The 27,233-nt window shown below is 35.1% G+C and overlaps 1 protein-coding gene across 4 annotated transcripts in view; it reads left to right on the plus strand.

The window, feature by feature from the left end:
- The window catches only part of LRCH1 (leucine rich repeats and calponin homology domain containing 1), a 231,477-nt gene that overhangs the window by 113,684 nt on the left and 90,560 nt on the right, over window positions 1-27,233 (plus strand). The window lies entirely within an intron of this gene.

The raw sequence follows: 27,233 nt of genomic DNA on the forward strand, positions 1-27,233 counted from the left end.
AGTATTGGAATGTCCAGGGTTGCTAATGGCTTCACATAATATGCATAGACACTTTTCAAGAATTTAGAATCTAACTAAGCTTCCCGTCCCAACTCAGCCTTGCAGGTTGGATTCCTTGGGAGACAACTGCTCCAGGTTCAGATAGTATGAGTCTGCACTACTAAAACCATAATTCATGAGATCCCACCAATGTGTTTGCTTTTAAAAAAAAATAAGTCAAAAGATACAACTGTCTCAAAGCAAAAGCATTTACAAAAAAAAAAAAAAAAAAAAAAGCCTTTGTTTTGCAAGATCAATAGCAACTGGAACACATTTTTCCCAAAGATATATCTTGGTGGGGAGAGTGGGCACATAGAGTTCATAAGTTCCCAGACATTTATGTAGGGAAAATGTGGGGTTGAGGTATGCGCAGGAAGGGACAACTCATGCCTCCCTTGTTGGTAGGACATCAGGGCCACCGATGTCTGAACACCTACTTTAGTCTTGCCATCTGCATTAGAAGGGTTCTCCTGGCCCCTCCCAGTACTGCAGGATTAGATAGTCACTGTTTGACTCTAGCGTTGCTCTCAGGTGCCATCTCTCAGATGGCTCAGATGCTGCTCAGATGCTGTGCACTTTTGGAAAGAACAAGAACCCCGTACAGCCCATACATAGGAATAACCTCTCCAGTTTCATTCTTTTAGAACCTCAGCTGTGAGTCTGTTTCTCAAGTAGCAAGGTAGTCCCATGATTTCCCTTTTTAGTGACTCTTTGACTCATTGGTGTCAAATTTAAATAGAAATGGAAGCACTAAACATTACTCCTGTGGGCTGCATATTGACTAAATTTTAAAATGTCAAATTATCTGTGTTTTTCTGTCTTTTTATTTTGTTAATAATTCCCAATTAACATTTTAATCTGGTTCAGTTGCACTGGGGAGCAGTGAGTCATCTGTTTGACATCTCTGCTCTGCAGCGGGAAGGCCATGTGCTTCTACTGAAAGATTTGATTGCCAGGGGTAAGGAAAGGGGTAAGGGAAGCAAAGAGAATTCCTCTTCCAATTTTTGCACTTTCCAAGTGCATGCCAAAAGAGAATAAACTTTCAAGACCCAAGTTCTTCTTCCATAACTGACTTATTTCCTCTTCTCCTACTGTAGTAGGCAAGAATTGCTCTTTAAAGCTGGCTGGCTGAACTCTGCATCTCACTTCTTAGCTCTACCACATTTAAACTTTCAGTCCCTCCTGTTAGTTCATCTTCTTAACTGAGTGAGAAGAGGAAAGGACATTAGGTCCATTGTCTTTATCAGTTCTTCACTGAGTTCCCTGATCTTTTTATATGTCTGAAAGGAGTGCTTCTTGATCTCTCCTTCTCTCCGTGATCTGCTCCTAGTGTCTTCTAATTTTATCAAGTGGTTGGAGGGAGACTCATCTGATCTGGGGATCATCTCATCATTTTCCCCAAAGATAGTGCAAATATCTAAAATTACTCTGTGCAGATATGATAAACAAATTTGAATCAATCAAAGAAATACTTCCTGTCTACTTTTGAGAGCCACTTTGAGTCAATGAAATCATGTGTATAAAATATAACAGTGATTTGAAAGCTTGTTACTATTTGATCTCAATTTATTTTGTATTCTTTACTCTAATTTGTCTTCATTTATCATAAATAATAAAATAGATAATCTGTTGTTTGATGAGTCCTTGTTTTTCCAATCCCTAGATCATTGAATATTGAAATGCTATAATAGTAACTTGTTCTTACTTAGCATAGTATAGTCTGCAACTCGATTTTATATGAATTATTCCATTTGATTTACAAAACAGCTTCATGAACTAGGCAGAGAAGCTGTTTTCTGAATTTTTAAAAATGAGGCTGTTGAAGACCAGAGTTTCTGTAAGAGACTCTTAGTCATATGGCTAGTGGTAGAGCCAAGATCACAATCTAGTTTTTTTTGACTCGTGATAGAACTAAAATTTTTTGATGAATTAAAAAATTAACATTATATGACTATAAGCATAAAGAATTAATATTGAATACTCTTTCAAGCAAAGTGATCAGGAAGATTGTAACATTGTATTACATAAGGATGCCAAGGCATTTAATTCTGCTTAGATAATGGATTAAATTGAAATATGCCTGAATAATCCAGGCTTTGAAATTCAGCATTCATTTAGCAGATATTATGAGCAAAGCACTGTGCTAGTAATAGGAATTAGAAACAGAAAAGCAAGACAATCCCTGCTGTCAAAGAGTTCATCTGCTCATCTAATGGAGGAGATAACATATCTAGGGGGTTTCACAAGTCAGATGGAAAGGTCCCATGGCTCTCAGGATGCAGGACTGAACAAATGGTGATGGTGTTTCTTTAATATCATCTTAATTGAAAAAAAATTCTGTCAGTTTTTGATGTCAGACTATTTGACAGTATCGAGGATTCTGGTGGCAAGAAATTTATGGGTCTAAAGGAGCTGTGGCTATAACACCTGCAAGAGTAATTATCAAACTGACCCCACGAGGGCTGCTTCTCAGGATGTTGGCTGAAGACACTGTGCTGGAAGCATTGCTGATCCCTAGGCTCTTGAGTTTAGGGTCCTAGACTTTCTCCATCAGTTTCTGAGGGGAAGATACTGATCAAGGTGGTTATGATGGTTTGCTTTGCTTGCCACATCCTGTTTCTCTTTCAGATTCCCAGAAAAAGCACAGATCTGTGGTACCTCCTATACAATAAACTCCAGTGGTTCTCTGTGGCTCACATCAAATTAAAAATTCTTCTTTTGGCGTTCAAAGTCTTTTGTAAGCATCCCTACCCTCACTGCCCCACAATTACCAACTTTCTAGTTTTCATATACCTTACCTTCCCCCATGTGCTTTGCTATCCAGTGACACTAGCCTCCTTTCTGTTGCTCAATAAAGATACTACATCTCTCAGTTCCAGGCATTTTCTCTGACTATCTTTTATGCATGGAATGTTCTTCATCTCCACCATCCTGCTTCCCTAGTTTCCATCAAGTCTTAGCTAAAATTCTGCATTTTAACTCCTTTTAATTCTCTGTCTTCTCTCTGTTGATAGTTCTTTTTTTCCCCTCTTTCCTCCAGTGTTTTTTTTTTAATAACTTTTTATTGACAGAACCCATGCCAGGGTAATTTTTTACAACATTATCCCTTGCACTCACTTCTGTTCCGATTTTTCCCCTCCCTCCCTCCACACCCTCCCCCAAATGGCAAGTTCTATTTATGTTAAATAGGTTACAGTATATCCTAGATACAATATAAGTGTGCAGAACCGAACAGTTCTCTTGTTGCACAGAGAGAAATGGATTCAGAAGGTATAAATAACCCGGGAACAAAAACAAAAATGTAAGCAGTTTACATTCATTTCCCAGTGTTCTTTCTTTGGGTGTAGCTGCTTCTGTCTATCCTTGATCAATTGAAACTGAATTAGATCTCTTTGTTGAAGAAATCCACTTCCATCAGAATACATCCTCATACAGTATCGTTGTTGAGGTATATAATGATCTCCTGGTTCTGCTCATTTCACTTAGCATCAGTTCATGTAAGTCTTGCCCTCTATTGATATTTCTAGTCTATTTTGTATATAGCTTGTTTATATATAGCTATGTCTATATTGTCTATCCTATTAGATTGTGAGCTCCTTAAGGGAGGATGCTTTATTTTTCCTCTTTAATTAATTAATTTTTTCCCTTAGGGCTTAACACAGGGACTAGGCACTTTAAAAATGTATATTGACTTTGATTAACTTGCTACTTCAGTTAGTCTGGCTTGACTGCCTGCCTTGTGAGTAGCAGTTGGTGAAGACGACTGATTCCTTCTCCACAAGAGTTTCTTCTATGATGGAGAGCTGGTCTACAAGCAGGATGGTGGTTTGGGGGGTATTGCTGCTCCCAGGGCTCTTATTACTTATCTGCCTTTAGTGATAGTTGGTCACTAGTGGTGTAGGAAAAAAAAAGGTGGGTTCTATATCCACAGCACCCTCTTCCATCAATGGCATCAAGAGGCTAAGCTGGAAACAGATCCATGGTTAGGATATTACAGGGCCATTTCCAAGGCTCTTATGTTCCTTGGGCTGGGCTATCATTATTGGGATCTGAGGAGAGATGGTAGTCAAGGTAGCAATGATGGTTTCTTTATATTATATCATATCATATCATATCATATCATATTATATTATATTATCTTTTATATTGTCTTATTATTTTCAAATACACACAGTAACTCTAATGGAAGGAATATCAGGGTTGGGAGAAAAACCTGTCTTCCTTCCTTCCTACCTGCCTTCATTATTTGATTTTTTTTTGGTTATTTTTATTTTTGAGGGTAATGTTATATAATGAATAAAGCCCTGGATTTGGAGGCAGAAGTGCTAAGTTCACATCTCAGCTACAATTCTTCTTGGCCATCTGATTGTGAAGGGGTCAGGTTACTTTTTTAGGCTTCAGTTTCCTCAGCCATAAAATGGAGGTGATACTAAAACTCTGTCATGCAAGCCTTTGACAAGTTCTCTCTTTAACTTCAGGTTTCTCATCTGTAAAAAAGGGAATGGAACTAAATGACCTAAAGTACCCTTTCAACTATAAAACTGATCCTCTAGTTTTCCTTCATAGAATTCCTTTGCATGTCTTATAAGTCTTCTGAGTACTGTATAAGTGTATGTTAATCTAACTACAAACTGTGTAAAGTAGACATTCTTTGTCTGATTTAATTAAGAAGTAATAAGAATTATTTTTTATTATAAATCAATATAGATACTTATAAGATAATGCTTAAAACCAACTTGTTCTCTTAAATACTTAAAAATTTCTGTTCCAACCTCATTTATATTACTAACTTATTTTCCCCTAAATTTCTCCCCTCCATCCATAGGTTAAACCTCAGCATAACATTTTTTCAAATGATCATAGGTTTCATAAGGTTGGAACCTAAAATGATAATAATTTTTTGGAATATTTCCAAAATTTTGTTTATCATCTAATTAAGCGCATATGCTTAAAATTCACAACCATATGTTTTCTGTCATAGTCCACATTTATTATTTCACATTGTAGGAATTTAAGGATAAAAATGAAACAGTCTCTACTGTAAGGAGCTCAAATTCTATGTACCTTGAGAGGAGAGATGCCATACTTAGTTGGATTAAATCCACTGGACAAATTCTAAGTTGACCTATAGCCTTTGGGTAGGAGTTTTCATCTTAAATCCATAGATATGGAGGGAAATTATGTTAATTTCAATATAATTGATTTACTTTGTAATAAATTATATAAAATTAAAATATTTTATATAATTTATTATATTTTGTATAATTTTATTGTTACGCATTTAAAAACATTATTCTGAGAAGTGAGTCTTAGGCTTTACCAAACAGCCAGAGTGATCCACAACACAAAAAAGGTAAAGAACCCTAACTTTTGGAATGTCCAAAAAGCCCTGTATATAGTATATACTCAATAAATAATAATATTTATAGATTAGTAGCTTAACTAAATTATTATGTGTGTCATGTTCCCTGAATGATAAATGGTGCTTAAATGCCAAATGACTTTTTGCCAATAAAATGGATCCTTGCTTAGAAATAATTAAGTTTCAAAGTAGAGAGATGTTTTATCAGCATGGGAAGATCTTTATTGGGACATACTGTCTAACATCTTAAAGTTTCATGTTTTCTAAGATGAAATAAATATTAGGCACATAGAAAGTATTTTTTAGTTGAAGTTTATATAGTGTATACTTAATGAATCTAGGATTTTTAATTACTTCCAGCCATATTCACACTCAAAGGTTATGTTGGTTTAGTAAATGTGTGATCATGTCTCCTTGCTGTTATGGAGTATCTTATTCCAAGGAAAGTGGCCAAGAATAATAAAAATGAACAGCTTTTGCCACCAAATAGGAACAAACACCTTGGGCTTGTGAATAACACTGAAAAGTGTCTTGAAATTTAATGTTTGTTTTAAAAGCTTTAATGAGGCAATTTTGTGATATTGTTTAGAAATCTAAAAACTTGTGTAAGTTGTAAGGGACTTCCTATGTTGTTTTGTCAACTCTTTGAATTCTGATTTTGTCACCCAACACCATTAGCTGTTTTTTCCAGCTTCATCCACACCATGGGGGAAATTTAAAAACAAAACAAAACAAAAAATCCCAAACTCATAGAGTGTCTGCGTCTATAACCTGCATCAAGCCAAAGCCTTTAATTCCTCCATTAATCAACACTCTGTTAAGAGCAGATTTTTCAGAAAATTAAGAATTCTTTTAAATACATGATTATTTAGTCTACATTCTCCATCTTTTCCTTGAAGATAAAATGGGAGACTTTACTAAAAGTTTTTCTGAATTCCAGGCCTGATGATATAGTGAAAACAACAACACAGAAATTGAATTTGGAAGACTATACATTTAATGATTTCATTCTAGTTAACAAATCAACATGTCTACAAACATTTACTAAGTATTTACTATGTACAGACACTTTCAAGATCACTAAGCTATTGTTTCCAGTACAATTTTATTTCTTCTCCATTGAAAATTTGATGAATATGGGACGATTTTTAGTCTTATGGTCTATTTCTGTTTCTAGTCTTAGAGTCCATTACAGTAAATTCAAACCAAATGGCACTCCAACTATCTCATCTGATTCTTTCTGATACTTAGAGTTGATCTGAATCAAGAAACTTGAGTTCATATAAACAGAGACTATATGGCATGGTAAATAGAATTCTGACCTGAAATCTAGAAGACCAAAGTTAAAATCCTTTGTGCAGGACTTAATAGCCTTGTGATGATGGGCAAGTCACTTAACCTCTGTCTACCATAGTTTCTTTTTCTGTAACATAGCACCTATCGCCCAGGATTGTTATAAGAACCAAATGAGATAATATTAGTAAAATATTATACAAGCCTTAAAGGTTATGTAACTGGTCTTCATAATAATAATAATGATAATGATTATGATAATGAAAGTTATTAGAATCTTAGAATCAGAAAACTTACTTGGGTTTAAGTTCTAATTCTGCTGTTTGCTGTTTAGATGGACAAGTCATTCAGTGTTTCAGCTTTCTTAATTTGTAAAAGCAGATAATGACATTAAAACGTTGTGAGGATTTACACTTTGCAAAGTGTAAAATGACCTATAAAGATTGTAATTACTGTCTTCTCCAGGACTTTATTTTCCTCTTAGTTATGCATGGATGTCTGTTTTTTGTCTGAAAATTGTTCTTAATAGAAAAGATAAATGAAACATAAGAGATAAATGATTGTACTTCTTCTCTGTCCTCTGTGAAAATTACAGCATCTGCCTTTGGGATGTGCACTTTCCAAAATCAAATCAGTAATAAAATATAATAAAATTGGTTAAGCACTTATTATACCAACTGATCCACAAATATTTAAGTGTCTACTTTGTGCCAGGTACTACAAGTTCTGGAGAAAAAGCAGATAGTTCCTGACCTCAAAGAACTTGCATTCTAATAAGTGATAAAAACATATGCATATGCATGTAAATATGTATGTGTACGTAGGTGTGTATGCTTATATCTATCTATATCTATATCTATCTATCTATCTGTCTATCTATAACTCTCCATAAATCAGTATAAACAAGGTACACACAAAATAAGTAGAATCTTAAAAAGACTTTAGCAGCTAGGAGTGCCAGAAAGGCCTCCTGCACCTTAACTAAGTCTTAAAGATAACTAAGAATGAACAGCATTCCAGACATGAAAAGTAGTCAGTACAAAGACATTAGGATAGGCAATAGAGAGGTTTGTGTGAGAAACATAAAATAGACTACTTCTTTTGAAATGCAGACTGTATGCAGAAGAGTAATCATAAGAATTCTGGAGAGGTAGAAAAGGATTAGGTTGTGAATAGCTTTCAGGGTAGGAGGATGTTGTATTTTATCCTAGAGTAATAAGGAAACATAAAATTATTAGAGAGGGTTACTTGGTTAGGTCCATGCTTTAAGAAAACCATGAAAAACACTTAACTAGTAATATAGAAAATGGATTGGAGTGGGGAGATATTTGATGCAGAGAATCCAATTAGAAAGCGCACTAGTCTAGGCAAGAAGTGATGATGGCCTAATGACAACTATGTGAGTGGAGAGAAGAGAATGTATGCAAGATATGTCATGGAGAAAAAAAATCCCACAATTTGGCAATGATTTAGGTATATGAGATGAACACGACTGAGGAGTTGAAGATGACACTGACTGAAAAAGTTATCTATTTATAGTCTGCATAAGGATATGAATACAAAAACACAAACAATACCTCCTCTCAAGGAGCCTACATTCTGATAGGGGAGACTAGAAGTAAAGAGGAATGGAGACCAAGGAGGATCATTTTGGTCCAGAAAGTTACAGAGATGGTGATTGGATCTGGAGGGGAACAGATTGACATATCCTATCCATGGATAGTGATAGAATTGATCATGGTTCCAGTATGTGAGAGGATAGGAATGATATGTATCCAGCAGCAAGATACGGAGAAGAGATGTCTGAAGAACAAGGAGAAAAATGAAACATAGTGGCAAGGACTTTTCTGACTAAAATAGTAGTCCAGAAAAAGTGGACTCGAGACAGGACATTGGAGTCTCAGCATAGAAGTTTCTTTAGGACATCAAGGCAGTTGGCAAAGTCTGAACAAAATAAAATGGGAGAATAGGGAGTAGGTAAACATGCAGAAAAAAGAAAAATGCTTAGAAATTTTAGAAGTCTATAAATCTAATAGTAGATATGTTTCTTCATCTCAAGAGTTCTAGGATTCTATAGATTTTCAAAAAAATTGAAGGAATTATAAAACTTTGACAGTGAGGATCCTTATTCTCTTTAAATGCTCTGAATTAAGCTGCAGCATGTTTATTAAAAGTTCCAGTCACCTAAAGAACATAGGAATGAATTCTCAGAAATTCCCTTTAAAGGGAAGGGAAGCTTCTTGGAGAACACTCTTCTACTGTAAAAGGAATCTTTCTTTGGCTGTTTGCTGTGCAATCTGTCATCCTTTTTGGCTGCTGAAGTAATGTAGTTTCCTTCTGGTGGCATAACCTGTATCCCTGCATTCTTTTGGGGATTGGCCTGGGAAAAGATCATTATATCACCTTTTAGAAATACAGATTTTTTTTTACAGTCAGTGGGTCTAGGAGAGGTATATTGATTTTTTGATTTTCTCAGAAATCAATGACTTTATTTTTTGTTTGTTTGATTTCTTTTTAGAAAGCTAGGGTGATTTTAAGATGATTAAACTAAAAGTTAATTTCTATTGATTCTCTTCATACCATAGAACTGCACTCTCTTTTCATACTATTTCTGAGGGATTCTTTGTTTTCAAAATACTGTTTCTGTTCTGGTTCTTCAAAAACTCAGTTTTTATCTGCGTGACTTAGACCAAGAAACTTAAATTTTATTGTCTTTTGTTTCCTCATCCAGTTTTAAATCTGATGAAGGACTTGGTGGTTGTTTTGTAAACTGGGAACTGTGAGCAACTATTTTATTTCTTACCCAAGTAGGGAAAATCACCACTACAATCAATTGGTTGTTTTCTACCCAAGATGAAAGGCCTGATCTTATTCAGAAAAAAAAATTAGAGTATTTCAGAAAATCCATTTTGAAATGGGTAAGGATATCTGGGTGCGAGTGAGAGAACAAAATAAACATCTTGATCTTGAAGAGGAGGAATAAAAGAAAATAAATGGAAACTGTGGGGCTGGCCACCTTTTCTGGAATGGCTGAACAAACTATAGCATATAAATGTAATATTGTGCTATAAAAATATTATGAAGGAGGTAATTTCAGAAAGTCTGGGGAAGTAAGAACTAATGAAGAATAAAATCAGCAGATTTAGGAGAACATTTTTTATGACAACACTGAAGGAAAAACAGATTTGAAAGGCTTAGGACCTCTGGTTCAAGCAATGGCAGCCACATCCCCAGAATATCTGTAATGACGCATTTGACCTGCCTCCTGACAAAGATGTGATAGATTCAAAGTACAGGGAAAATTATATTTTTGAACATGGTTCCTGCATGAATTTGTTTTGTTTGACTATTCTGATTTGTTTCAAAAGTAGTTGTTTCCCCACTATTCCCCCCAAATTCCACCAAACCCCTTCCCCTGATTTGGAGATTAGAGAGGAGGGAGGTTAGCAGTAGAGGTGCCAAAACAGGTGCATTAAAATATTTTTATTAATATATTTTATTCCCTCCAGTAACATTTACAACATTTTTTTACATTTGTTTTTAAAACTTTGAGTTCTAGATTCTCTTCCATAATCTCCACTCCAGCCCCTATTAAGAAAATTCATGTGAAGTTGTGTAAAACATTTCCATAAAAGTCATGTTGTGAAAGAAAACATAGATCTCCCTCCACAAAAAAAAAATCCTCAAGAAAAAGTTAAAAAAAAAGAAAGTTTGCATCAATCTGTATTCAGATACAACCAGTTCTTTCTCTGGGTGTGGATAGGATTTTTTTTATCATAAATCTTTCAGAGTAGTCGTGGATCATTATATTGCTGAGAATAGCAAAGTCATTCACAGCTGATCATCCTAGAACATTGCTGTTACTTTGTACACAGTACATTTCTCTTTTTTTGAATTCATGGAGGGATTTCCAGGTTTAAAACATTTTTTTAAAATGCAGAGAAGAGTGGTGCACACCCATAATGCCAGCTCATGGTGAGGCTGAAGCTGGAGAACTCGAGTTCAAGTTGCTATGAGCTATGCCAATCAGGTGCTGACACATGATTCAGCATTACTGTAGTAGTATTCCACAGTAGGGAGCCACAGGATTGCCTAATGAGGGGAGAATCAGTGGCCCAAGTCAAAAGGAGCAATCAAAATCCCCTGTAGAAAGGTTAGATCTATGAGTAGCTCCTGTACTTTCAGCCTGGAGGAAATGGGGAGATCTAACTTATCAAAAAATAAAAAAGAAAATGCACAAAAAAGAAAATGAGGAATTTTAGAAGGAAACACAGAGAAGCATGACAATTAAATAATATACCAAATTTATGCTTTCTAAAATATCTTTAAAATGAAAGTTACGAAATGGACATTCATGTTTTAATTTCTAGTTCTCTTCTTATATTCAGGTGTGTATACAAATGTTCTTTTGGGGAGCTGGTGTTCAACTCGGAATAAAAAACATTGTTCACAAACAAAGTGAGTAAATGCAGAGAAGACAGTGTTTTATAAAATGGCAAGCACTGAGTAAATATGTGCTGTTAGAATCATGTTGTTGTAGAAACCAGAAATATATATGGGGTATTTTATAGTAATTTCACAGTAGAAACCTCATTCTTCCTCCTCTTCTTCTGCAGTTTCCTTAAACCTTAAAGGTAATGTATGCTAACCAGTCATTTTCCACAATGGAGAGATTTCACTGTGCTTACTGGTAAATTATTATCAAGAAGTATGCTCTTTGGCTATAAATTGAGTAGGCTGTTGATTCAGTGAAGAAATAGTTAGATATTTCTTATCAGATTCCGTTCCATTTAGCACAGCCTATATTTGGTAAGAGTGTTGTAGAGGTTTTTTTCCATTGCATTTGATCATAGTATCACTTGATCATAGAAGTTCCAACTCTGTAGATCAGTGCACATGCTGAAGGTGAACATTGACGACATAAAAGGATGGTATTGTAGACTTAGTAACTAGGTCATTGCCAGAATGCTGGTTCTGTTCTCATCATGACCACCGAGTACTTGACTTGGTCTATCAAATGGAGGCTAATAACTAATCACAGTCCTATCTTTTAAAGTTATAAGAATTGCCCATGTACATCTCAGCCCATCTCAGAAAATAAATCCTATAGTCACTTGAGACATATAAAGATTAATTGACTTTCCCAGGGTGACATAGCGAGAAACATCAGGGGCAGATTTAAACATAGGTCCTCTTAATTCTGAGTCCAGTAATCGAACTAGTATACACAACTGCCTCTGTCTTTTAAAATATCTTAGGAAAGTTTGCTATGTAATCTTAATCTTCTCACTCTCACCAAAAGTGCTCTGTACATCATAGGGTCTTAATAAATGTTGGAAGAATGAATAAATGAGACCAAACTTAAGTACCTCTTTTCTGTGTTCATAAAAATCAAAGAATTTTCAAGACAGAAGTGACCTTAATTCCTTGATGAGTCATTGTAATATCATTTTATCATCCTCAGTTATTTCTTGCATGCCTACTATGTATACTGTATTGCACTAAACATAATTGGTTATTACAGATGAGGTTAAAAAATGAAGCATGAGAGAATATATATGTGTGTATATGTATAAACTTGTTAGCTAGTATGGTTTTATTGAATTTAGCAAAGTGAAATAGTCTCTTGTACAGACTAGTCAACTAAGAAATTTTAATCAAAAACCCCCTATCACATTCCATACCTATTATAAGGCAGTTTAAAATCCATGAAAAGAAATATGCAGTTTTTCCCCATGAGCCAGCATAAAAAGCTTAGTAAATTTCCATATTTTGCTCTGTGATTATTATATGCAGCAATCATGAAACTACTCATGAGAACCATTCTTCAGACGGTGGAAATCATTTGGGCAAGGACTTGGAAATCTTTGGATTCCTCATTTTAAATTGGGTTGTTCTTCAGAAACTGTTTTACTTGTTTGTGCCTACCTACTTTTCCTGATGTGTATAGTTACCATTTTCAGGAAGAGGCAGGTATGGTCAAGGAAGCAGCAGAACATGAAAAAGTTAGTCTAGTTCTTTATAGGTTTTGACACAAAATTGATATCATTATATTTGAACAATAAATTGTATGTAAACGTCCCTTTGCAATTGAAGTGTCTTAGAATTGATAATTATTAGAGTAAGTAATCCAGGTTTTTTTTCCCCCCTGAGGTAATTGGGATTAAATGACATGCCCAGGATCACACAGCCAGGAAGTTAAGTATCTGAGATCACATTTGAACTCAGATCCTCCTTACTTCAGGGCTGGTGCTCTATCCACTGCACCACCTAGCTTCCCCACTAATTAAGTTTTAAGATTTTTTTTTCAGGATTGATTTATTTTCAGTGGAAAGAATAAACAAATGAGTATCTTTTGGCCTCTTATTCTGTAAAAGTTCATTTGTTGTTGCATTTTCAGTGGTAGTGATCCATATGCCACAGTCATTTCTGTGGCAAGGACTAGAAAATTGCAATTGTGATATTAAAAATAATATCCTGCCTCTGAAAGAATGATTTTTCTGTGAGAACTCATAGAAAGGAAGTTTTAATAAAATAATTCAGCCAAGAATTTTACTGTGTATCAAAAATTTAAACAGCCTTTTTTTCCACGGAGGATGTATCAGAACAAGAATAAATGCATATTTTGTTGCTTTTGACTTAGAGCAGATTGAAGAGATTCAGATTTTGGAGACAAAAGATGCAATTGTTCAAGGAGGGCAAGATCATTCTGATGGCATTTTTTTGTTTTTTCTTCTTTCATAGAATACCTTATGAGCCCCACATGACCAAAAAGGTTTTAACTTACTCCTTGGAACTGGACCATGTGATATTGTAACCAATATTTATTTTGTTTTTTTCCCCTTGATTTCATTAGAGTAGACAGTGTTTCTGTTGCCCATTTTGGCAGTTGGTTACTGACAGAAGATGAGAGTCTGGAGATAATTTTAAAAACTGGTTTTCTTTATTCTGCATTAGTGATTCAATTAATTCAAAGCTAGACAACTCTGGCTTCATCCACTAGATTCCCTAGCAAGAGAAAGAGCAGCTCAAGCTAACCTAATAAAATAAAGTTCTCAGAGAGTACTAAAAAAAAGACATAGACTCACTTTTCTTCGGTAGCTTTGGCTTTGCTTGATTTGGACTCCATGAAGCATCATACCTCCCCCAGGATAGGCTGATCAACTAACATCTTTTGATGATGCAGATTGCCTCAGTTTTTTATATTGAACACCTTTTCAGTTAAAAACTGGAACAATTATCTCTTTTACCCCATGTAGTTTCATTTGCCCACACTTTGATAAAGCCAATTGGGATTCAAATGGAACTCCATTTACCTGATCATGCCTTAAACCCAAATCACTCTGGCTCTCTAAATTGCCCAATAGTAGGTCCAAATCCAAGCCTCACTTGGTCATTGTTTGAGTTTTGATGGTTCTGAGTGAGTGCAAAAAGCAATTTTTCTCTTTTGGACACAAACCCTGAGGATCTTCCCCTCCCAAATAGACTTTTTGTCTAGATAAAAGAGACCTTTTTGGCTTCATTTATTACCTAGCTTTAATCATTGAATTAGCTTTGGCATGAATGTTGATGCTTGATTTTTTGTTTGGAGATGATTATGTATTCAACACAGCCTCCAAAGCTAAGATACAACAAAGTATGGATGGATTCTCTGCTGCTTGTGCTAATTTTGGTCTAACAATTATTATTTATTGTTTTATTATTGTATTAATTGTCAGTACCAAGAAATACAAGTATTCCATCAGCCAGCAGCCCATCATCCATATGTGGAACCATCAGTTACAGCAAATGGAGAAGTTTTGAATGCTGTGATAAGTTCCCTTGCTTTGGCAATATACTCTCCAGAGATGATATACACATTAATATTGAGGTTAACAAATGCATTGCCAGAGCTAGCTTAGTGTTTAGGAGACTCTAAAAGAAAGTGTGGAAGAGGAGAGACACTGAAGATCAACTGTTATACTGACCCCATTGTTGTATGCCTCTGAAACACGGACAGCATATCAATGCCATTCCAGGAAATTGAATCACTTCCAGTTTTTAATTGTCTTAGTAGACGCTGAAGATCATCTGGTAGGATAAGATACCAGACACTGAGGTCCTTTCTCAAACTAAATTGCCAATCATTCAAACTGCAGAGAGTACAACTCCAGTGGGCTTATTACTTTGTTTCAATGCCAAACATATGCTTGCCAAAAAGACTATTTTATGAAGAACTCACAAAATGGGGCAAGAACTCACAAAATGATCATAAAAAGGTCTCTTAAGAACTTTAGAATTGATTGTATGACATGGGAGGACCACCCAGCATGGCGTGCCCTCGTCAGAGAAGGTACTATGTTCTATGAGCAAAGAAGTGAATTAGTTCAGAAGAAAGACAAGATGCACAAAGAAAGAGAATCCACATGTTCATAGGGACTATTTGTGTCCAACCTGTGGCAGAGCATTCCTAGTTCATATGGGTCTGATAATTCTCAATCAGACACACTAATTTGGCTCTAATATAGGGATGCCATTTTAGTCTTCTAGAACAAAGGATAACAACCAACCAGTCTTGTTGTTTGTTCTTCATTCTAGAATAGGACCAATGACATCAAAAAGGTGATATCTTGATTTGCAAGTGAATTCAAGTTAAGTGAGGTAGAGCTGTGCAGAAATACCAGCCATCTGGATCTTGTGGCAAGATACAGATCAAATTGATTGGAGATGACCCTCAAGGAGACCTTGAGCTTTTTAAGCTAAAGTCTTTCTCAGGTCTCAGTTTGTCTTGAGGCAACACCTATTCAATGACTGGTTGTTGTCCTTTGTTCTCAAAGGGAACCAAAATGACATCATTATATTAGATGATCTTCAGAATCTTCCTAAGACAATTCAGATGGAAGTGATTTAGTTTCCTGGCATGGCACTGGTACACTATCCAAGTTTCAGAGGCATATAATGATGGAGTCAGCACAACAGGTCTATAATACACTTCAGTTTGATAGTCGGTGTAGTTCCTCTCCTCTTCCACATTTTCCTTTAGAGCCTCCCAAAAACTGAGCTAGCTTTGGCAGAATGCGTGTCAACATCATGCTCAATATGGATGTCCCTGGAAAATACACTGTAACAACAGTTCTCTCAAGTACCTCTCCCTCCTGATTGGGGAGAACTGGAGGATGGAGTAATAAACTCCTTCCAAAGCCCTCCTTTTATAAAAGGCTCAGAAATTCTCCATCAGTAGTTGTTTGGTTTCAGCTACACAAAATATCACACTCCTGGTGGTCCTAAAACTCTCCCAGATTTTCTGCTTCTTTTTGTGTGTTGTCTTCCCTCATTCAATTGTAAATTCCTCAAGGACAGGAACCATCTTTCTTTTTATTTGTGTTGCCTGTGCTTTGCACAATGCCTGACACGTAGTAATGCTTAGGTTTATTGAATTGAATAATGGTAGAACAATAGTAGAAGTATTAGCAGGTTGAACAAACATTATTTTTCTCATTTTATTGTTTAAGGAACTAAGATTTAGAGTTTGTGATTTATCTAGTAGTAGACTATTGGCTATTCAAAATTGAACATGCCCAAAACATTTTTTCCTTCTCAAATTTCCTTCTCTTAGCTTCTCTATATCCTTTTTCACCATTTGTTCACTTATTTAGTCTTCTTGAATTCTGTCTTCCACATCATCTTCTTTATCTAGTTAATTTTTGAGCCCTATTAACTATTCCACTTAAATGTCTATCCAATCACGGTCTGTTTCTTCTGTTTCCTTCCTCTCCCCAATATTAGAGCTATTCACTTCAAAACTAGTCTTTTCCACTATACTCTTGCAAATTTATCTTCCTAAAACATCAGTTTCATTCATTTTGATTTCACAAGTATTTTACTACATGACTACTATGTGCTTAGTACTGGCTCATTGCTTAGGATGCAAAAAAAAAAAAAAAAGAAAAATTTCCCCACCTTTAATGAGCCTTCATTTTATTCAGTGGAAACAATTTTAATGCCAAGAATTAAATATAAAAAGGGTTACTTTCTGTGAGGAGAGTGCTAGTAGATACCAGCTGGTTGATACTAGTTATATAGTTCATTAAGCTTTGTAGAGTAATTGTGTTGATCCTATCAAATAATTCTTTCACCAGCCCAGAGAGCTAGGCAGAATTTTTATTCCAGTTTTATAGATATGAAAACCAAGGAAGTGGTTTGCCCAGGATCACATATCTAGTAAATCTGTGGCAAGTATCCAAACTCATGTCTTGCTGAGTCCAAATCTAACACTCTATCCAATGAGTCATTAGCACCAATCATGGTCTCATTGTTGACTGTGACATTTAAACTGAGTTTTGAAAGAAGCTATTGAAAAGATGGAGATGGATATGAATAGGAAGAGTATTCTATAATTAGATTATGGAAAGACATAAAGATAATTCTGAAATTATCTTCTATTGTGCCTCAACTTACATTGTATCTCTGCCATAATAAATTCTTGTCAATCAATTGTGAACCTGTGCAATTAGAAGGATAGTAGTGTACTCAACAGAAAAAAGAAATTTAGGAAAGTAGAGGATTGGGAAGGAAATATAATGTGTTCTCTTTTGGACATATTGAATTTGATATGCTTAGTGAATATCTAGTTGGAAGTGTCTAATAAATAGTTGGTCATGTAGAATTGGAAATCAAGAAATAAACTGAAATTGGACATATGGATATAGTAGTTATTTAGAAGGAATAATTAAGCCAATGGAAATTGAAGATATTAAGAAAATTTAGAGGAAAAAAATAGGGTCCAGTTTAAAGACCTATGTTTAGAGATCATAAGATCATAAATGTAGAGGTAGATGAAACCTCAGGAGCTTATGTTGGTGCCCCCTCTCAAAGGAATTGGAGAAGGAGAGGCCACAATGGAGAAAGAGAACCAGGAATTAATACTATATAAACTAAGAGAAGAAAGAGTGTCTAGAAGAGGGAATGTAAAAAGTGTTATATGTTATAGGGAGACTAAAAACTGAAAAAGCTAGTGGTTTTTGCCAATTAAGAAATTCATTAGTAATCTTGGAGAGAGCTTTTTTATTTACCTGATGGAGTTGGGTTGAGATATTTAAGATGCCAAAAAGTGTAAGTAAATGATAGATTGCTTTTGTTTTCAGAAGGTTGGCTATGATGGAAGAAGAAAAATACAGTGAATTTAGGAGAATACATTAATTTGAGGGATTGTAGCAGCAAGTTCATATTCTCTTAAAAACTGGGGAAGTTTCCACAAGCCTCCCATGACTGTCCCACACCTCCTTAGCTGAGAAATTTGCCTCATGTTACAAAAAAAAAAATGAGACCATTTTCCCATGAGCTCCCTCTTCTTCCCCCTTCCTCATTTATCGCTCAGTTGCATTCTGCCACTGTCTCCTCCTCTACTCTTGTCTCATAGGATGAAGTAACCTTACTTAACCTTACTTACTTAAGGCTAATTCTCTCAAGCAGTCCCATTCCATCTCATCTCCTTCAACATATTCCCCTTTCTGTCATCCTGACTTTTACTTTTTTAGTATTTTCTGTCTCCTGACTCATTCATTATTGCCAAAAACATGCCCTTGTCTCTTCTATCCTCAACCCCCCTTACTTGATGTTTTCATTCCCGTAACTTTTTGTTGAATAGCTCCTCTGCCCTTTGTAGCTAACCTCTTTGAAAAGGTGTTCCACGATATGATGCCTCTCTACTTTTTCTTTTCTCATTATCTTCCTGACTCCTTACACTAGCTTGATTTCATCATTCCATCAAAACTGCCTTCTCTAAAGTTATCTGTGAACTATGCCCAAAGTGCTGTCACACTGTGCATACCCTTCATTGTATCCCAAAGATACAATGTATCCCAAAAAGATCATTAAAAAAGAGAAAAAGACCCTCATTTGCAAAAATGTTTGTAGCCATCCTTTTTGTAGTGGCAAGGAAGTAGAAACTGAGTGGATGCCCATCAGTTGGGGAATGGCTGAATAAGTTATGGTATATGAAGGTAATAAAATATTATTGTTCTATAAGAAATGATCAGCAGGAGGATTTCAGAGAGGCCTGGAGAGACTTACATGAACTGATACTAAGTGAAGTGAGCAGAACCAGGAGAACATTGCACACAGTCAACAAGGTTATGTGGTAATCTATAGTGATGGACGTGGTTCTTTTCAACTAGTGATCCAGGCCAGTTCCAATGATCTTGTGATGGAGAGAGCCATCTGCATCCAGAGAGAGGACTGTGGGGAACTGAGTGTGATCACAACATTTTGTTGTTGTTGTTTGCTTGTATTTTGTTTTCCTTCTCATTTTTTCTTTTTGATCTGATTTTTTTGTGCAATATGATAATTATGGAAATATGTATAGAATTGTACATGTTTAACATATATTGGATTATTTGCCATCTAGGGGATGGAGAGAAGGGAGGGAGAAAAAATTTGGAACACAATGTTTTTCAAGAGTGAATGTTGAAAATTATCTTTCTCTTTCACTTTTGCAGCATTTCTCAAACACTCCTGCTTCTTTCCTCTGATCATCACCTCACAACTGGCTATTTGAACAGCCTGTTAATGGATCTGCCTGCCTCAAATCTCTTGCCAGTCTAGGCTATCTTTAATTCAGCCACTCAAGTGATTTTTCTAAAGTGAAGTTTCAGCCATGTCACCCCCTGCTCTGTAAACTTCACGGGGCCCTTTTCACTTCCATTACTAAGTTTAAAGTCCTCTGGCAAAAATTCAAAGCTCTTCATTATCTAACACCCTCCTATTTTTCCAGGATTCTTACACATTACTTATTTAATACTTATTCTCTTACTTACTTATTCTTTACTTACATACTTATTCATGTATGAATACAGCCTGTTGTGTATTCTTCAATCCAGTGGCACTGACTTCCTTGTTTTTCCCCAAATAAGATACTCGGCTGCAAGCATTTTAGTTCCAACTAAAATCTCATCTTCTACAATAAGCCTTTTTCAAATATCCTCCCATCCCTCTTTTTAAAAAATAGTGTTTTATTTCCCCCAATTACATATTTAAACAATTTTTAACTTTTTTAAGTTTTGAGTTCCAAATTCTATTCTTCCATCCCTCCCTCCTCTTCCTTCCCTGAGACAGTAAGCAATCTGATATAATTTCCTTTTTTTAATTACTTCCTATTAATCTTGTAAACAACTTATTCATCCATATTTGTTGTGTCCCTCACTAAAATGAGCTTCTTGTCTCTCTTGTATCCCCAATACGTAGTACAGTACCTAGTCAAAGTTTTCTCTCTTCATTCTCAAAGAGAATCATGATATCAGGGAAGTGATGCAATGACATGCAAATGAATTGGATTGAAATGAGGGAGATCTGGGTAAGGTCACCTGCCTCACTTTCTTTTCCCAAGCTATCTGGATCCAGTGGTGAGATACAGATCAGGACAAGTAAGGACTTAATGAATGAAACTGATTCAAGAAAGGAACAAATAGATAAGGAGACAATTATAAAATTAGTGAGAGAGGATGGATAATTGAATGGATGAACTTCCAGAGGTAACTGTAGGGGACAGATTCAAAAACACAAGAAGTTTACAAAGTTTCCTCAGAAAGAGAATAAAAAAGAAAAGAGTAGAGGAGAAATATAGAGAGATGATATGGAATTCAAGGTTAGGAAGGAGGGGGAAGCTGATACTCGATAGCTTTTAGAGATGGTAATTAAACCTAAATTGAGGCGATAATTTTAGCTCAGGACAGCTGATAGTTTAAAAAATCACCAAAATTGAGAGCGTAGAGAGAAGGGAACCAAGTACAATATGAGGATGCCAAGGAAGGGAAGGATTGAAATAGGATTTTTAGACAGAAAGCAGCAAGGCTTTGGGGTGCCTGAGAGGATGATAAAAAGAGTGTACACATGTGCATATCCTTTGTAATTTTGCACAGTTGTATTGGGAGCAATTGATTTTTGTGGCATTAAAAATCATTTCTCATACTGTCTGTCACCACTTCTGTGATAGACTGCTATTAAATAGTCTATAGGCTAGTTTATTATTGTGCTATTCAAGGTCCTCCTTGATTTGATCTCACTCTGTCTAGCTAATGTTGCTTCTCATTGTTCCCTAACATAAACTCTCCTATGCTTTGTCTTCTCATTATTTCTTAAATCTGACATGCCTACTGTTGACTAGAAGATTGTTCTTTAACTCCAGAATGTCTTTCCATCTCTCAAGTTCTACTTATTTTTCAAGATTTAGCTCATCTTCCTTAATTAATAGTATAATTAAATCAGAATTGAAAGTGGAATCCAAAACCTAACTTCAAATGCTGGTTCTTTTGTTTAATTGTATTTGGGACCATGGTCATCATGGTTATCTTTTTGAGCATTAGTTTTTTCATCTATAAAATGTGGAGTTAGGATTAGAAGATACTCTTTAATCAGTTTTTTGCCTTTATTTGTATCCCCAGAGTTTAATTCAATGCCTAGCACATAATGAACACTTAATAAATATTTGTTAATTAAGTGATAATATAGCAAGTCTGAAACCTGAGATATAGAGGATTTTATTTTTATTTTATTTTTATTGTACTTTAACCTTTGGTGCCTTCTATCTGTGCCACTCTTTTTGGTAATTTATTATATGTTACCTTGTGTTATTATTTCATCATATAATATAATATAAACTGTATATATGCAGTGTATTTATCTTCTTAACTAGATTGTAAACTCTGGGTGGAACATATAGAGTAACTTATCTTTCTTTTGACTCCCCCTTATCAAACACTAAGCAATACATTTGAAATGAATGATTAGAGAGATGAATCAAAGACCAAGGAATTTGACATTTAGTACTTCCACAGAAGAAAACCTTACTAGTGTTAAGAAATATAGTTATTCTGTGTCAACATGCAACATATAATACCTAAAGCCTGACTGCCAAGAATCTCAAGTAATTCTATGATTGAAACTTCCCTTTTTGGAAAACTCCATAGTTTGGAAATAGGATAAAGTCTTGAACAGTAGACTGAAAAGAATAGAAACCAAAAAATTCAGTGTATGTGTTTATAATTTGAATGCTGATAAGACCATTGTTAAAATGTAGATAGAAATGTAAAAACATATTATCATGAAATGGGATCACTAATGGATGCTAGATATGTATGATATGATTGGATATTAATTCTAGTGTTAGATTAAAAAAGTAATAGAAATTGAAAAGATTGTCGAGAAACTCCACATAGAGTTGAATTGCATTATCCCTGCAGATGAAGGGAGGAGTATCATTATAGGGATCATAGTTCATAGATTTATAGTTGGAAGGGACTTAGTGGCCCTCTAACCCAACCCTTCCCCATTTTATAGATAAGGTAATTTGAGGCCCAGAGAAGTTGAGGGACTTGCTTAAGGTGAAACAAGTAGAAGCTCTAATTCTTTCAGTTGAACCACCAGTCCTTACAACTTGCCCTGTCACTGAGCCTTAGAGATCTTACTACTTGCTCTACTGTTTTGTCCTCCAGCTCCCCAGATATTACTATCTGCCTTAACAGTCAGAAACCTCTGGGACTTCCCTTCTCTTCTGCTGCTATATCCTACGGGCCATTGGGCCTTTCCTCCTGCCCTGCAGTTGAATCCTCCTATATGTTATCCCTCTCAATTAAAGGGTGAAGTCTCTTAATGCACTAACTGGCTCATTTTTCTGATTGAATTCTCTTCATTTAGCACCGTGTTTGGCAAGTGCTTTAATAATAATTTTTTTTTAACATTCATTCATTCCTTGTAGTAAGTGGTTTGGTTCCTGTAGAACAAATCATGTGATACACATTTCTTCAGTGGGTGTGGAAGGGATGGTAGCACCATAGCTGCAGAATGTTGCATATGCTGCTATATATGTAGCGTTGATTTTGCTGAAATGTTATTCTTTTGGGTTTTTTTTTTTTTTTTTTTTTTTTTTTTTTTTAACAAAGGTGGATTTTGGAGGGGGAGGTTGGGGAAATGTGGTTTCATATATATATATATATATATATATATAAAAGCTTTAATAAATTTAAAATAAGATTAAAAAGTAAAAGAACTCAAAACCATGCTAGGAAGTTATATGTCCAGAAGAGAGGGACCAAAACTAGAAGCTTAATCCCCAGTGAAAATCACATCTTTCTGGAATAATCAGCCACTGTTTATTAAAGAACAATTGACTGTGCTTTAGATTTCTTGAAGGCTGATTTAATAGTTAGACTCTTAATTAGTAACTGTTTCATTCATGCAAACACAAAATATAAAACCACAACTGTTCTCAAGAGTTTTCCTGGGGGCAGTGTCAGGTAAATTTTATTGCTTCTATTGCACAGTCAATTCCTATTTGGCTAGAGAGCATCCTCTAATAGCAATCATTTTGCTCTAACTTTTAATAAGAAAAAGGGAATGTAATAATAATTTCAGAAGTAATTTAGAGGATATTAAAAAACATTTTGCATGGAGGAAAATATGGTCCATTTCATCACTTTGCCTTAAGGGAAATAGGAGAGGAAATGGATTGACTAAATGATTGAGAAGGGTCAAGTTGTCACTGACTTTAATAGTGTGAAGTTTATTAAGAAATATTTGTTGTAGCAGTTGCTGAAAGGCTTGGATGCAAAGTGAATTTAAATATTTTAAGCAGTAGTTTATTTATACTCTGGGAAGGTTTATGGACTGATACTGTGGGAAACTAGTTCTGTTGCAACAGCCCAAATATGGTGCAGGTATGCAGAGTGGAAAGGCTTGGGCAGTTCTAGTAATAAGACTAAAGTTGGAGTTTCTCTAAACAATCACTGTCTTTTGACTGTGAACTGAGTTGTTCTCCCTAAGTCCTCTGTTCTCTCTGAGCAAGGTTATTGTTTAGTTTGAGAGTCATTCCCAGGATGTGAACTAGTTTTAAAGCATAGTTGAGTTTCACCCAGGTTGTCAAAATTACTCTGGTTCAAGGTGTTACTAAAGCTATAGCCCTATATTTTAAGAAGAGAGAGAAGAAAGGTAGGTGGGAGGGAGGGGGGAGAGAGAGAGAGAGAGAGAGAGAGAGAGAGAGAGAGAGAGAGAGAGAAGAGAGAGAGAGAGAGGAGAGAGAGAGAGAGAGAGAGAGAGAGAGAGAGAGAGAGAGAGAGAGAGAGAGTAAAAATTCTTACAAAATGGGAAATTCCAAAATATGTTATAATCCCTTTAACATCAAATTCACAGAAGCATATAAATAAAGTTTGTCTAGAATTTTTCAGTTACACAACTGAGTGTGTAACTTTTCAAATACTGAATTATTTTTAGGTGTGGTTGTTTATTGTATAGCAGTTGTCCTTTATTCTTGAAGAGAACCAAAATGATATCACCATGCTAGAGTCAAGGTACAGTGTGTCCAGCTGTGGTTGATCAGACCCAATACAAGCTCGAAAGGCTCTACCACAAGTTGAGCACAAATAGTACATATAAACATTTGGAGTGATGTCATTAAATTTGCACGTCTCATGTTTCTTTTGAGCTACTGCAGTTCTGCTTCCCTCAGAGCACAGTGCCTTCTTTGATGTGGACACGCTGTGTTGGGTGGTCCTTAGTCAATGTCTCCCATGTCACACATCTGATTCCAGAGTTCTTCAGAGAGACCTTGCAAATGTCCTCATATCATTTCTTCTGGCCACTGTATGTGCTCCTGTCTTGCATGAGTTTTCCATATTTATACCACATGTTTTATTCCACAAAAACATGGTCGGCCCATTGCAGTCACATTTTCTGTAGAAGGGTTTGAATGCTGGACAATTTATCTGCAGAAAGGACCTTAGTGTCTGGTATCTTATCCTGCCAGGTGATCTTCAGAATCTTCCTAAGACAATTTCAATGGAAGTGATTCATTTTCCTGGCACCATGCTGGTACACTGTCCAGATTTCACAAGTGTACAACAATGAGATCAGCACAACAGCTTTGTAGATTTTCAGTGTGGCAGTTGAATTAATACCTTTCTCCTACACTTTCCCTCCCTAACTACTTTCTTTATTACTTCCAACAGAGATAAACATTTTTCTCAAAATTCTTCAAATTCATCATTTCTTTTGGCATAATAGTGTTACATTACATTTTATGTAATCATAGTTTGTTCAGCTATCCTCCATTATTCTTTCTAAATAAGTTTATGGTAATATCTGGTTTTATAGGATTTCTTTGGTTTCCATTTACAACTCATATTCTTAAATTCTTCACTCTTTTCATGCTGCAAACAAACATTACAGATATGAAGTCATGCATAACCTATTTCATTATTAGCCATATTCCCAAAAAACAAATAAGGAAAAGAAAGAGAAGAAAATATTCTTCAATCTATTCTCTTAATCCATTGGTTGTCTATCTGGAGGTGAATAGAATTTTTCATCATGAGTCCTTTGGCTACTTTTCAAATTAAACTATAGGATGGGATTTCACTTTGCATTCAGTATATATTTGAATTTGAATTTCAAATATATTTGAATGTATGTATATGCAAAACATACACATATTTATACATGTATGTGTGTATGTGTGCTATACACTTATAAGTTCAAATCTGGCCTCAGACGCTTACTAGCAGTGTGATTTGGGGCAAGTCACTTAACCCTATGTGCTTCAGTTTCCTCTTCTATAAAATGAGTTGGAGAAGGAAATGGCAAACCACTCCAATTCCACTAAAAAAAAAAATCCTAAATGAGGTCGCAAGGAGTTGGATTGAAAATAACTGAAGCTGTGTATATATGTGTACTTGTGGATATACATATACGTCATTTAAAATCATAAGGTAAGCCTTTGGTTTATTTAGGTCCCTTGAATTCCTATTTCAGACGCAAACTCAAGACAGTCTTTAAAAATAATAGTAAGAATCTTCAAATTCTAAAAATCAAATAAAATGAACAATATCCCATTACCTGAAAACAATTTAAGACATATCCTATTTAAGTGACAGATAATTTGAGCTAATTTCTTACTTTAGAATAAAATTGATCTATAACTTGATTCTTTAGTATAACAAATATCTAGTATCATAAAAGTCCCTTCTGCAATTTACTATTTTCTTCTAAAAATCTGCAGGAAGAAAAACAATAAAGATGAATTAGTCAGTTCATAATTAAATTTATCCCCCAGCACAGAAGGAAAACATCATGGTTAGAATTTAATTTAATGTCAGTTCACATATTCTTAGGAAATTCTAACTAATTTTAATAATAGCTCATGTGTTACATAATTAATATAGGATAATTACTCCCAATGTTTTGGGGTTTTTTTTGATCATCATATTGGTGCTTTCTTCTCTGACATACAGGTCTGCTTTGCTTTACAGAACTGATTTCTATTCATTTTTTCATTCCAAAATTAATTTCTTTTCGATGAACTCTCTTTTTCTCTTTACTTTGTTTGCCAAGTAGAGGAGTTTATATTTGATCCTACTTATGCTTTAGGAAACTAATCTTGGTGATTTTGTTGATAAAAGATTGGAGTGAGAGATACAAGACTTGGAAGTCAATTAGGAGACCTATTCTAGTACAGGTGTTAAATGATAAGGAAATAAGGGCATAAAACCTCAATTATATTTATCTGTGTACAATCTGTATCTCTCTGTTAGAATGTAGCCTCTTTGTGTATAAAGATTCAAGTTTGTTTTGTTTTTAAAGTGTATGGCTAGTAACTAATGTCTTTGCATGTAATAGATATCTGATATATGTTTTCACTTGAATTCTTGCATATTCTTATTTCTTTTTAAGAATAGCTAAACATAAGATACTATGAGTATTGTCTTATCCAAATCTTGACTCTCAAATTATAACTGGATGAAATTATAAATAATTTTAAACACTTAAATTATATTCCATATCATGTATTTCATTAAAGGAATGATGATTGACTTCAGTTCTGTAATGCCTTTAGAGAAGTTCAGAGAAAGGTTCCAAGACAGATCACATCAAATTAGGAAATTTGCTTAGTACTGACCTTTTCTCTGCGTCTTTGATCCAGATAGAACTCGGCTTTTCTTTGGAAAATGATGTCTAAGAAATCTTTCCTGTCACTTGTCTTGTCCTTCTCCCATTGTAAGATATTGACAATACCTTTCAAGGCTTGGCTTCTGAGTTTCCCACCTGAAAAAACATCTGGCTCTCCTCTTCCACTAACCAGAAGTACTAGGATGCAGAGGTGAAGAAATACATTCCAGATGGACTAGTCAGTGCAAATATACAGAAGTGAAAGATGGAGCCTCATGTATACAGACAGCAAATAGACAAGCATGGTTGAAGCTGCATATTTTGTAGAGGGGAATACTAGGTAAGAAGACTGGAAAGGTAGCAAAGAGCCAGGTTTTAAAGAGCTTTAAATATCAGAGTTAATATTTGATCTAGACATAATAGGAAATTAATGGAGTTTATTGAGCAGGAAAATGATATGGTCCTAATTACACTTGAGGAAAATATTACTTTAGGTATCTAAAGAATGCATTGGAGTAGGAAGAGTTAAATTAACAAGCATTTATTAAAATGCCTATGTGCTGGGGCACTGTGTAACTTCCAGGGTTATAAAGAAAAGGCAAAAAAATAATGGAAGTTTGAGAAGGGA

The sequence above is a fragment of the Sarcophilus harrisii genome, chromosome 3, assembly GCF_902635505.1.
Source record: "Sarcophilus harrisii chromosome 3, mSarHar1.11, whole genome shotgun sequence".
Taxonomy (NCBI): domain Eukaryota; kingdom Metazoa; phylum Chordata; class Mammalia; order Dasyuromorphia; family Dasyuridae; genus Sarcophilus; species Sarcophilus harrisii.